Source organism: Sapajus apella, unplaced genomic scaffold (genome assembly GCF_009761245.1).
Source record: "Sapajus apella isolate SASKATOON/1434 unplaced genomic scaffold, GSC_monkey_1.0 scaffold107, whole genome shotgun sequence".
Lineage (NCBI taxonomy): Eukaryota > Metazoa > Chordata > Mammalia > Primates > Cebidae > Sapajus > Sapajus apella.
The window spans coordinates 2251694-2259675 of NW_022437047.1; the positions used below are offsets into that span (position 1 = coordinate 2251694).

Below are 7982 nucleotides of genomic sequence, written 5' to 3' on the forward strand. Positions count from 1 at the left end.
TGGCAGTGAAGATGAGTCTTCCTCCTGCCCGCGTGCAGCCAGCTCCCCTACTAGGGGGCAATCCAATTTCCCTCAAACCACTCCCAGGGCGGGCCCTGCGTTTACAGATGCACATGACATACACATTTGTACAAACATTCTTTTCCCTCATGAAAATGGAAACAGATTATCCATCTGGTTCTGCATCTTTCTGGTTCTGCGTCTTCTGTTTTAAAAAATTATCTTATTTTATTTTATTGTTGTGAGACAAGGTCTTGATATATTGACCAGGCTGGACTCAAACTCCCAGGCTCAAAGGATCCTCCTCCCTCAGCCTCCCGAGTAGCGGGGACTACAGGTGCATACAGCCATGCCTGGCTACTGTTTTTTACTGAATAATATATCTTCGAGTTTTCCCTACATCCATATAAAGAGAGCTACTGTATTCTGTTTAACAGCTGCACACAGTATGAGTCCATGCAAGCTCCATAGTGCACTGACCAGTCACTATTTCAGAACATCTAGGTTGTTTCTGTTCTTCCACTATTACAAACAATGCTATGAGTAACTTCATACATGTATCGTTTTGCACATGTGTGAGTGTATGTGTGAATATAAAAGTGAAATTGCTGGGTCAGCGAGTGTGGGCACCACTAATTTTTATAGATCAAATTGCCAGTGCCCCTCCCCACATGCTGCAGGTATCCCAGCTTAACATCCCATATCAGCATCAACAGAGTTTTCATTATTACCAGTCTAAAAGCTAGAAAATCTCAGAGAAGCTTTGACTTGTATGTCTTTTATTATGAGCAAGGGTGAAGTTTCCATGCATTTAAGAATCACTTGTGTTACCTTTGTGAACTATTTGTTCATACTCTTTGTGATTCCTTTTTCCTGTTGGAGTTGCCTAATATTTTTCTTGTTGATTTGTAACTGCATTTTATATATGAAAGAAACTAGCTGTCTCCCATGCAGTGCTATTTTAACAGCTTTACTGAGATAAAATTCATGCCTCCTACATTTCGCCTATTTAAAGCGGACAAATTAATTGGTTTTAAGAATATTCACAGAGTTCTACAATCACCACAGTCTAATTTTAGAATACTTTTATTGCCCCCCAAAAGTAGCCCTATACCCAGTAATAGTCCTTCTGCATCCTACTCCCACTTCCTTACCTCACACAGTCCTAGGCAGCCACTAACGTACTGTCTGTCTGGATTTCCCCATTCTAGGTATTTCATCTAAGTAGAAACATACATTTATCCTTCTGTGTCTGGCTTCACTTAGTGTCATGTTTTCAAGGTTTGTTCACAGTACAGTGTATGTCAGCACTTTATTCCTTTTCATTGCCAAATAATATTCCACTGTATGGATATGCCATGTTTTCTCAGCCCTTTTATCAGATGATAGACACTGGGGCTGTTTCTCAAGTTTGGCTATTATGAATAATGCTATTATGAACATTCACATACAAGCTGCAAGTGTTTTTAAAAGTTGAATGAGTTACCCTAATATTTGTATATGGGAGATTCACACAGAAATGTGACCACACAGGTCTGGAATCTTTGCTGGCTGAGGTTGAGAAGTGGCTACCCCATGGGCTCGCGTGCATGTGCTTCCTCCACGTTGCCTCTGCTCCCACCAGCTGCAGCTGAATTTACGTTCTCTCCTAGGCCCTCACAGGCTTTGAGTTGCAGAAGCTTAAACGTAAGCTCTCCATGGTGGCTGTTCAAAGTATGGTCACCGTAGCAGCGACAGCACCACCAGCTTGTTAGAAATGTAGAGTCTCAAGCCCCACCTAGGATCTGCAGAATCAGAGCAGCATTTTAACAAGAGCCCCAGGGAATTCATATGCCATTACGTTAAAGAAGCACTGGGCTTCCATAGTAACTTTCCTTGGGGAACTGCCCATTTATGAAGTGGTGCGTAATGGTTAAGGGCACACACTCTGGATCCAGGTCCTATTACTTCACAAGGATGATGACAGTAACTACCATATAAGACTGTTCTGAGGATTAAGCGAACTGAGGATTAGATGCAAAACACTGAGAACAGTGCCTGGCACGCAGAAGGCAAAACAGGAATATTAGTGCGATTATTACTAATTATTAATGTAGAACAAAAAGTGGTACCTGAAATTGGTACATAGTTGCTTCCTTTAGCAACCATGCCTCTTTTCCCAGGCGCATTACTACCACTTGGTGATAGCCTGCTAGAATTTCAGGCAAAACACCAAGAGGGGACATATGTGCTGAGTGTGCAAATCTAAAGTTAGAAAGGACACCAACACCACCCTGATCTCCTGGGCCCGCTGCCTCATGTCTTTGGATCCTCGGTGGCCTTCCTGGCAGCTGTAACATTCTTGGGAGAAGGTTCAGCCTGAGCTCCAGGGCAGGGCTGCCCTTAGCCCTGGTCAGATCAGAGAGAGGGGTCAGCCACATCCAGGGGAGGGCTCAGTGGGCAGCCAGGGCCTGGGGCTGGTCAGTTTGTAACAGGGGTCAATGTGTGCTTCCGAAGGCATGCTGAGCTCTGTTGGTCTCAAGTTAGTGGGTGTCCTTCTGACTGTTTCTGGTGCCACCTTCTCTTTCACCTAGGGCCTGTGGCTTCCAAGCCACCCCCTCTATCACCCCCCCCCATTTTCCATCATCTGAAATAAAGCACCAGATGAACTCACTCCTCCATGTCTCCATCCTCAGAAGCATCTATGTCTTCAGAGGAGTCGAGGGTCAGGCTTGGGTGCCTCCCCGAAGCTGAGGTCTGTCACTCCTTGATTGAAGGCGGGAACTTGGGGACTGCCACCAGCCAGGCCCACTCTGCATCTGGTTCTGCAGGCCTCTTAGCTCAGAGAGCTCACAGGACCTGGTGCCTGGCCTCACACAGTTGGGGCAAAGGTCAAGTCAACCCAGGACACTGGGCAGAACGAAGCATGGGGAGTGGGGTGAACTCTGAGAATTTGTTCCCAGAGCCCCTGCTTCAGAAATGAACGGGTAGGAAACCCACACAGATAAAGGAGACACTGAGTATGAACCGAAGGGAACAGGAAGATGAAAGAGAAGAGCAAGGGGTGAGCCAGGAAGCACGGACACACCATGTAATTAGAAAAGCAGCCGTCTGGAACTGTCCGTCAGGGCGTGTGAGCTGCTTGGCAGGCAAGGGACGGGCCCCAGCCTCCTGCAGGACCAGACATCCTCAAAGCACCATTCCCACAGCTGCTGTCAGGCCAGGCGCTGGGAGGGCCCGGCTCCAACACGCTATCACATGGGATATGGCTCAAATTGTGGTCTCCAAAGCCAGATGCTTGCAGGGGAGTTCCTGTGACTATCCAGGGGAGTTCCTCGCCACGTTACTCAACCTCTCTGTGCCTTGGTTTCCTCATCTGGAAACCAGGATGATGATAAAGGACCTGTGTCCCGGGGCTGTTGGGATTTGACACATTCATGCATGCAAATGTCTCAGCTCAGTGGTTGGCACATGGCAAGTGCTCGGTCACCATTAGCTATTTCAGGATGATTCTCTCCTTCCTTGCCTGCACTAGGAGAGGGAGGGGAGGTGTCTGAGGTGTTGCAGTGGCTAGGGCTGAGGTCAATGGGCATTAGTCCCGGGAGGAAAGTTCCAGAGATGGGAGGGAAGCCTGGGAGGGACATCTGGGTAGCTCTCTATCCCTGGAATGGGGAACAGGCTGGTAAGCAAAAGAAGAAACAGCATTAGGCATCTTTGCTTTCTAGAATTCTCATGGAAGGAGCACGCTGCGGAAGCTCTGGGTGGGGGGGCACTGCTGGCAAGAGGAAAGAGGAAAGAGAAATGGCATTCGTATGGCACCGCCTGTGTGCTGGGCTTTATGCTCAGGGCTTCACAGCCTGTCAACTCTCCCAAAATCCTGTGGGGCAGGGAACACTATTAACCCATTTAACAGATGGTGAAACCGAAGCACAGGGAAGGGGTAGGACTTGCCAAAGTATCCCTCCCAGGCCTTCAGTGTGTGAAGGGCAGCAGGCTAGGCCCAGCAGGCCCTTCCACAAGGCCACATGTGACTCACCTCTTCTGTCTGTCACCCCCAAAGTTGTCCCCACCATGATGGGGGCCTGTGCTGGTCGGGAGAGACACCCCTAGCAGGAATTTTATAAGAAAATCTCTAGGGCCTCCCGCTCAGCCCAGTCCAGTGTCAGGTGTTGGCTGTGACCTCCTGCAGATCAGAGGGTAGAGGTGGCCTGCGGGGCAGTGGTAAGGGCAGTGGATGGAGGAGGAGAGGGGACTGTGGCAGCTCTCAGCACTGAGGAGACACTTCCTGGAAGGGCTCAGTCCTAACATTGTTTATGCTTACAAATGAGGGCAGGGCCACGGGGAGAAGGAATTTCTAACAGAACAAAGGCTTCTCTACCCCCCACACACTCGCCCTGCGTCCTCTCAGAAAGGCACGGGCTCTTCTCATCAACTTCAGCAAGAAACAGACGGTAACTGCTGACAGCACTGCAGGGGCCACCACCCGCCTGGCTGGGAAGGATGCCAGGCCTGACCAGGCTCTCCTGACCCAGGTCCCCCGCACGTACCCCTCTGGGGGCTCACATCTGCCAGGAGCCTGGGCAAAGCTCACTGGAGCTCAGAAACCACCCCTTGTAGCACAGACAGGCCCTCTGGGGACCAGAGAGGCAAGGGGACTCACTCAAGGACACAGGGTAAATCTGACTGAGCTGGGGGGAGGGATGGATCCTCTGACTTTCAGACTGGGTCTGGGATCACCACCACAGGAGGGCAGCCTGGGAAGTGGGAAGCTGCAGCTGCAGTGTGGGGGTGGGAAGGAGGAGCCAAGCCAAGGAGCAGAGAAGGCAGCGCCCTGTGGGGAAGTGGGAGGGGCCCCCCAGGCAACCCAAGGGCTGCGGAAGAGATGTGGAGGAGGTTGACACTCTCTGGATGTTTCTTCAGAACGGTTCAGTGTTTTCTTCCCATCCCTGCGTGGGATCTCTTGAGGTTGGCTGGGAGGTGGTGAGCTCCTTTTTCCTGGGGGTATGCAAGCAGAGGCTAAGTGAACAAGTGTCAGGGAGGCTGCTGAGGGGACCTTTGCCCTGGTCAGGCAGGTGGATGTGGTGACTCCGGGGGAACTGTAACTCTACAGCTCTCCCGAGCCCTGCAGCTGGCCAAGGCCAACCAGGCAGGTGTGGGGACAGGCTCTCTGAGATGCTGCTGGGGTGGGCGCTGAACAGGTATATTTTCCTACTGCTTCTACAGGACAACTTTAAACTTCTATTAGCTTTCAAACTTTAAAAAAAAAAGTGCATTCCTTATCCAAAGCAAATCCATCTCTGGGCAACCATCCCAAGGAAATTATCAGACATGCGGACCAAAGGGGTGTTCAAAGATGTCCATTACAGCATGAGTTAGGACAATGAAAACCTGGAATGAGTGAAACACTCAATGACAATGAATTACGTTTAGGGCTCCCTAAATGACGTTGCGCCCTTTGGAGGAATGACAAGAAAGCCAGTGAAATAGTTATGATGATTTTTGTTAGGGGTTTGGGAAAATAATTATAAAGAGAGCAGGATAAGCAACCAAAGACAGCCACTGCACAAGAACGGGACTGGCAGGACAGCTGCCACAAGGGCTCAGAGACAGGACTGTTGATGACCTTATTTCTGCAGCTCATGCTCTGTCTTAATGAATGCATGGGTATGACTTGGAAGAAGATAGTAGCCAGCCCACTCTCTGGCCGGCAGGCCCCTCCTCCCCCTAGGGGGCGCACTGTGTTTTCCCAAGGTGGTGGGAACCCCACGGAGATGGTGGCTCTGGCCACACTCCTGCCCCTACAGGTGTGGACTCTGGGGCCTGGGCACTGGCTGGCCACAGGCTGCTGATTCTGTTGGATCATGCTCATGTCCATAGAGCTACCCTGCCCCCCAACCATGGAATGCACTCCCCATCCCTGGGTCCCTTCTGCTCCTTCCATTTCAAGGGAAGTCAGACGTGTCCATACACTGCCACGTGACACCAGAGCCCGACGACTCACTCCTCCCCAGCTGCCTGAAGTCCCACCACAAGGGAGTGATCCCTTAGGGTGAAGTTTGATTCCCCCCACCGCTTGCAGACGATGAATCCCTTTTGCACAGAGGTGACATTGTGGCCTTTGGTTGTTGCGACAGAGAATCACAGGGACCGGGAGGGGAGCAGGGTGGTTGCTGAGAGCCTGAGGCTGTACCCTACACGCCACGACTCCAGGCTGCACTCTGCTCTCTGGATATGGGCCCAGCTGTAGGCCTCCATGCCTCCCAGCCTCAGGTATGTGCCTCACCCCCACACCTGGCCTTGCCACCCCCATCTGCACAGGGGCACAGGCCTGTGTCTTGCCAAGCCCTGGGATGGAGAAATCACTGTTGCTCCATCACTGGGCATTTCTGGTCAGGGTCAGGCAGGCTTTGTGTCCTGACAACCACCCATGAGCTAAGTAAGGTTAGTCCCAGCTTTCAGACGAGGACACTGACGCATGAAGAGCTTACACAGCTTGCCCAAGCTACGCTGCCAGGAAATGGGGCAGTCTAGATCTGAGCCCAAGCCACCTAACGGCCCTCTTTCTAAACTGCTATGCACGAAGAGATCCACAAAGCTGGGCTGGAGACAAATGGGAAGGAGCTGCTGCTCTCATGGGTCCGGGCATGCTGGGGGCTCCCTCCCCATCTCTGGGCCTCAGTTTTCCCATCTCCAGAACAAGAGGTGGGACTGACCACTGGGCAGGGTCACTGGGCTCCCAGGAGGCCCATAACTCAGCGTGTGCCTGGCAGCCCACTCACGCTCCACCCTCCCATGCAGCACAAGGCCGGCCCCACCGTGCGTCCAGCTGAGAGGCTCTGGCTGGAGCCAAGAGGAGCAGGGGGAGGAAATAAAGAACAGATGGGCTGCCTGCCGGCCCCTGTCCTGCCCCGTCTGCCCAGTCTGAGTGCTTTCCTGCAGCCTGGCCACTGAGGTGGCCCTGGGAGTTCGAGAAGGACTTTCCACTGATGCAAAAACAGAGGCCACAGGGCAGGGCAACTAGTGCATAGAGTGGGCACAGGGGTAACCACGGACTCAGCCCAGGACCTTCCTGGAGGCCCTTGCCAGAGGAGGCAGAAGCTCCCTTGTCATTCTCCCTAGTGTCTTTCGTTGAGCCTGGGGCAGTCAGAAATAAACTGGGGATAGTGGTCAGAGGCCCAGGATGGGCCCTGGCTCTCCCACACCTGTCTCAGAGCCTCGGTTTTTGTATCTGCCATGTGAGGGGATGGTTCTGGTGGAGGTGGGGACACTAGCATTCAATGAGCACCTATAATATACCACACGCTTTCTGACCTGACTCTCCAGAGCCTTTTCATTTGACAGGAGAGCAAACTGAGGCACAGAGAGGCCAAGCAACCTGCTCAAGCCCACACAGCTGTGGAGCCGAAACTTAAACCCAATCTGCTGATTCCAGAATGACACCTTCCACTGAAAGCTCAGCCTCTCCATGAGACGGTGGAGAGAAAATTAAAGAAAAAGCCTGCTCCTAGGAACACAGCCCCACCTCTGACCTCTGACTCCGGCCACTACCTCAATATTCATTTGTTCACCTAATTTTCATGGAGCACCCACTCTGCACCAGGCTCTGTGGAAAATTCCAGGAATGTGGAAACAAGACAGATGAAGAATGCCCTGTCTTCATGGAGCTCTCAGTCCAAGGCTTTCCAAAGAGGTCAGCCCTGTGACCCTTTCACCAATTGTGGCCCATACCAGTCACGAACTCCCCCGGTCACACACTCCCAGGCTCCAAGTTGGACTCACACCTGTGAAAACACGCTTGGATTCATGTCCTCAGGCAGAGGCTACAGGCCTCCCACGTGACAAGCAAGGGACCTACGCACGACACGTGAAATTATCTCTGATCATCGCCACAGCCTCATGAAATCAGCACACCCTTAACCCTCATGACGGATGAGGAAACTGAGGCTCGAGACAGGGGCAGCAAGTCTGCCAAGTGCCGACCCTGGCTTTCCTTCCCCTCCGTG

At 51.9% G+C, this 7982-nt stretch overlaps 1 protein-coding gene across 2 annotated transcripts in view; it reads right to left on the reverse strand.

Moving 5' to 3' along the window:
• ZCCHC24 (zinc finger CCHC-type containing 24) overlaps window positions 1-7982 on the reverse strand; it is a 63595-nt gene that overhangs the window by 12841 nt on the left and 42772 nt on the right. The window contains exon 1 of one of the 2 annotated variants that reach the window (XR_004263000.1): window positions 4016-7833. The exons of the other annotated variant lie outside the window; for it this stretch is intronic. The gene's annotated coding sequence lies outside the window, so the exon portion shown is untranslated. Of the gene's footprint in view, window positions 1-4015; window positions 7834-7982 lie in introns of those variants that run through there. 2 annotated transcript variants of the gene reach the window in all.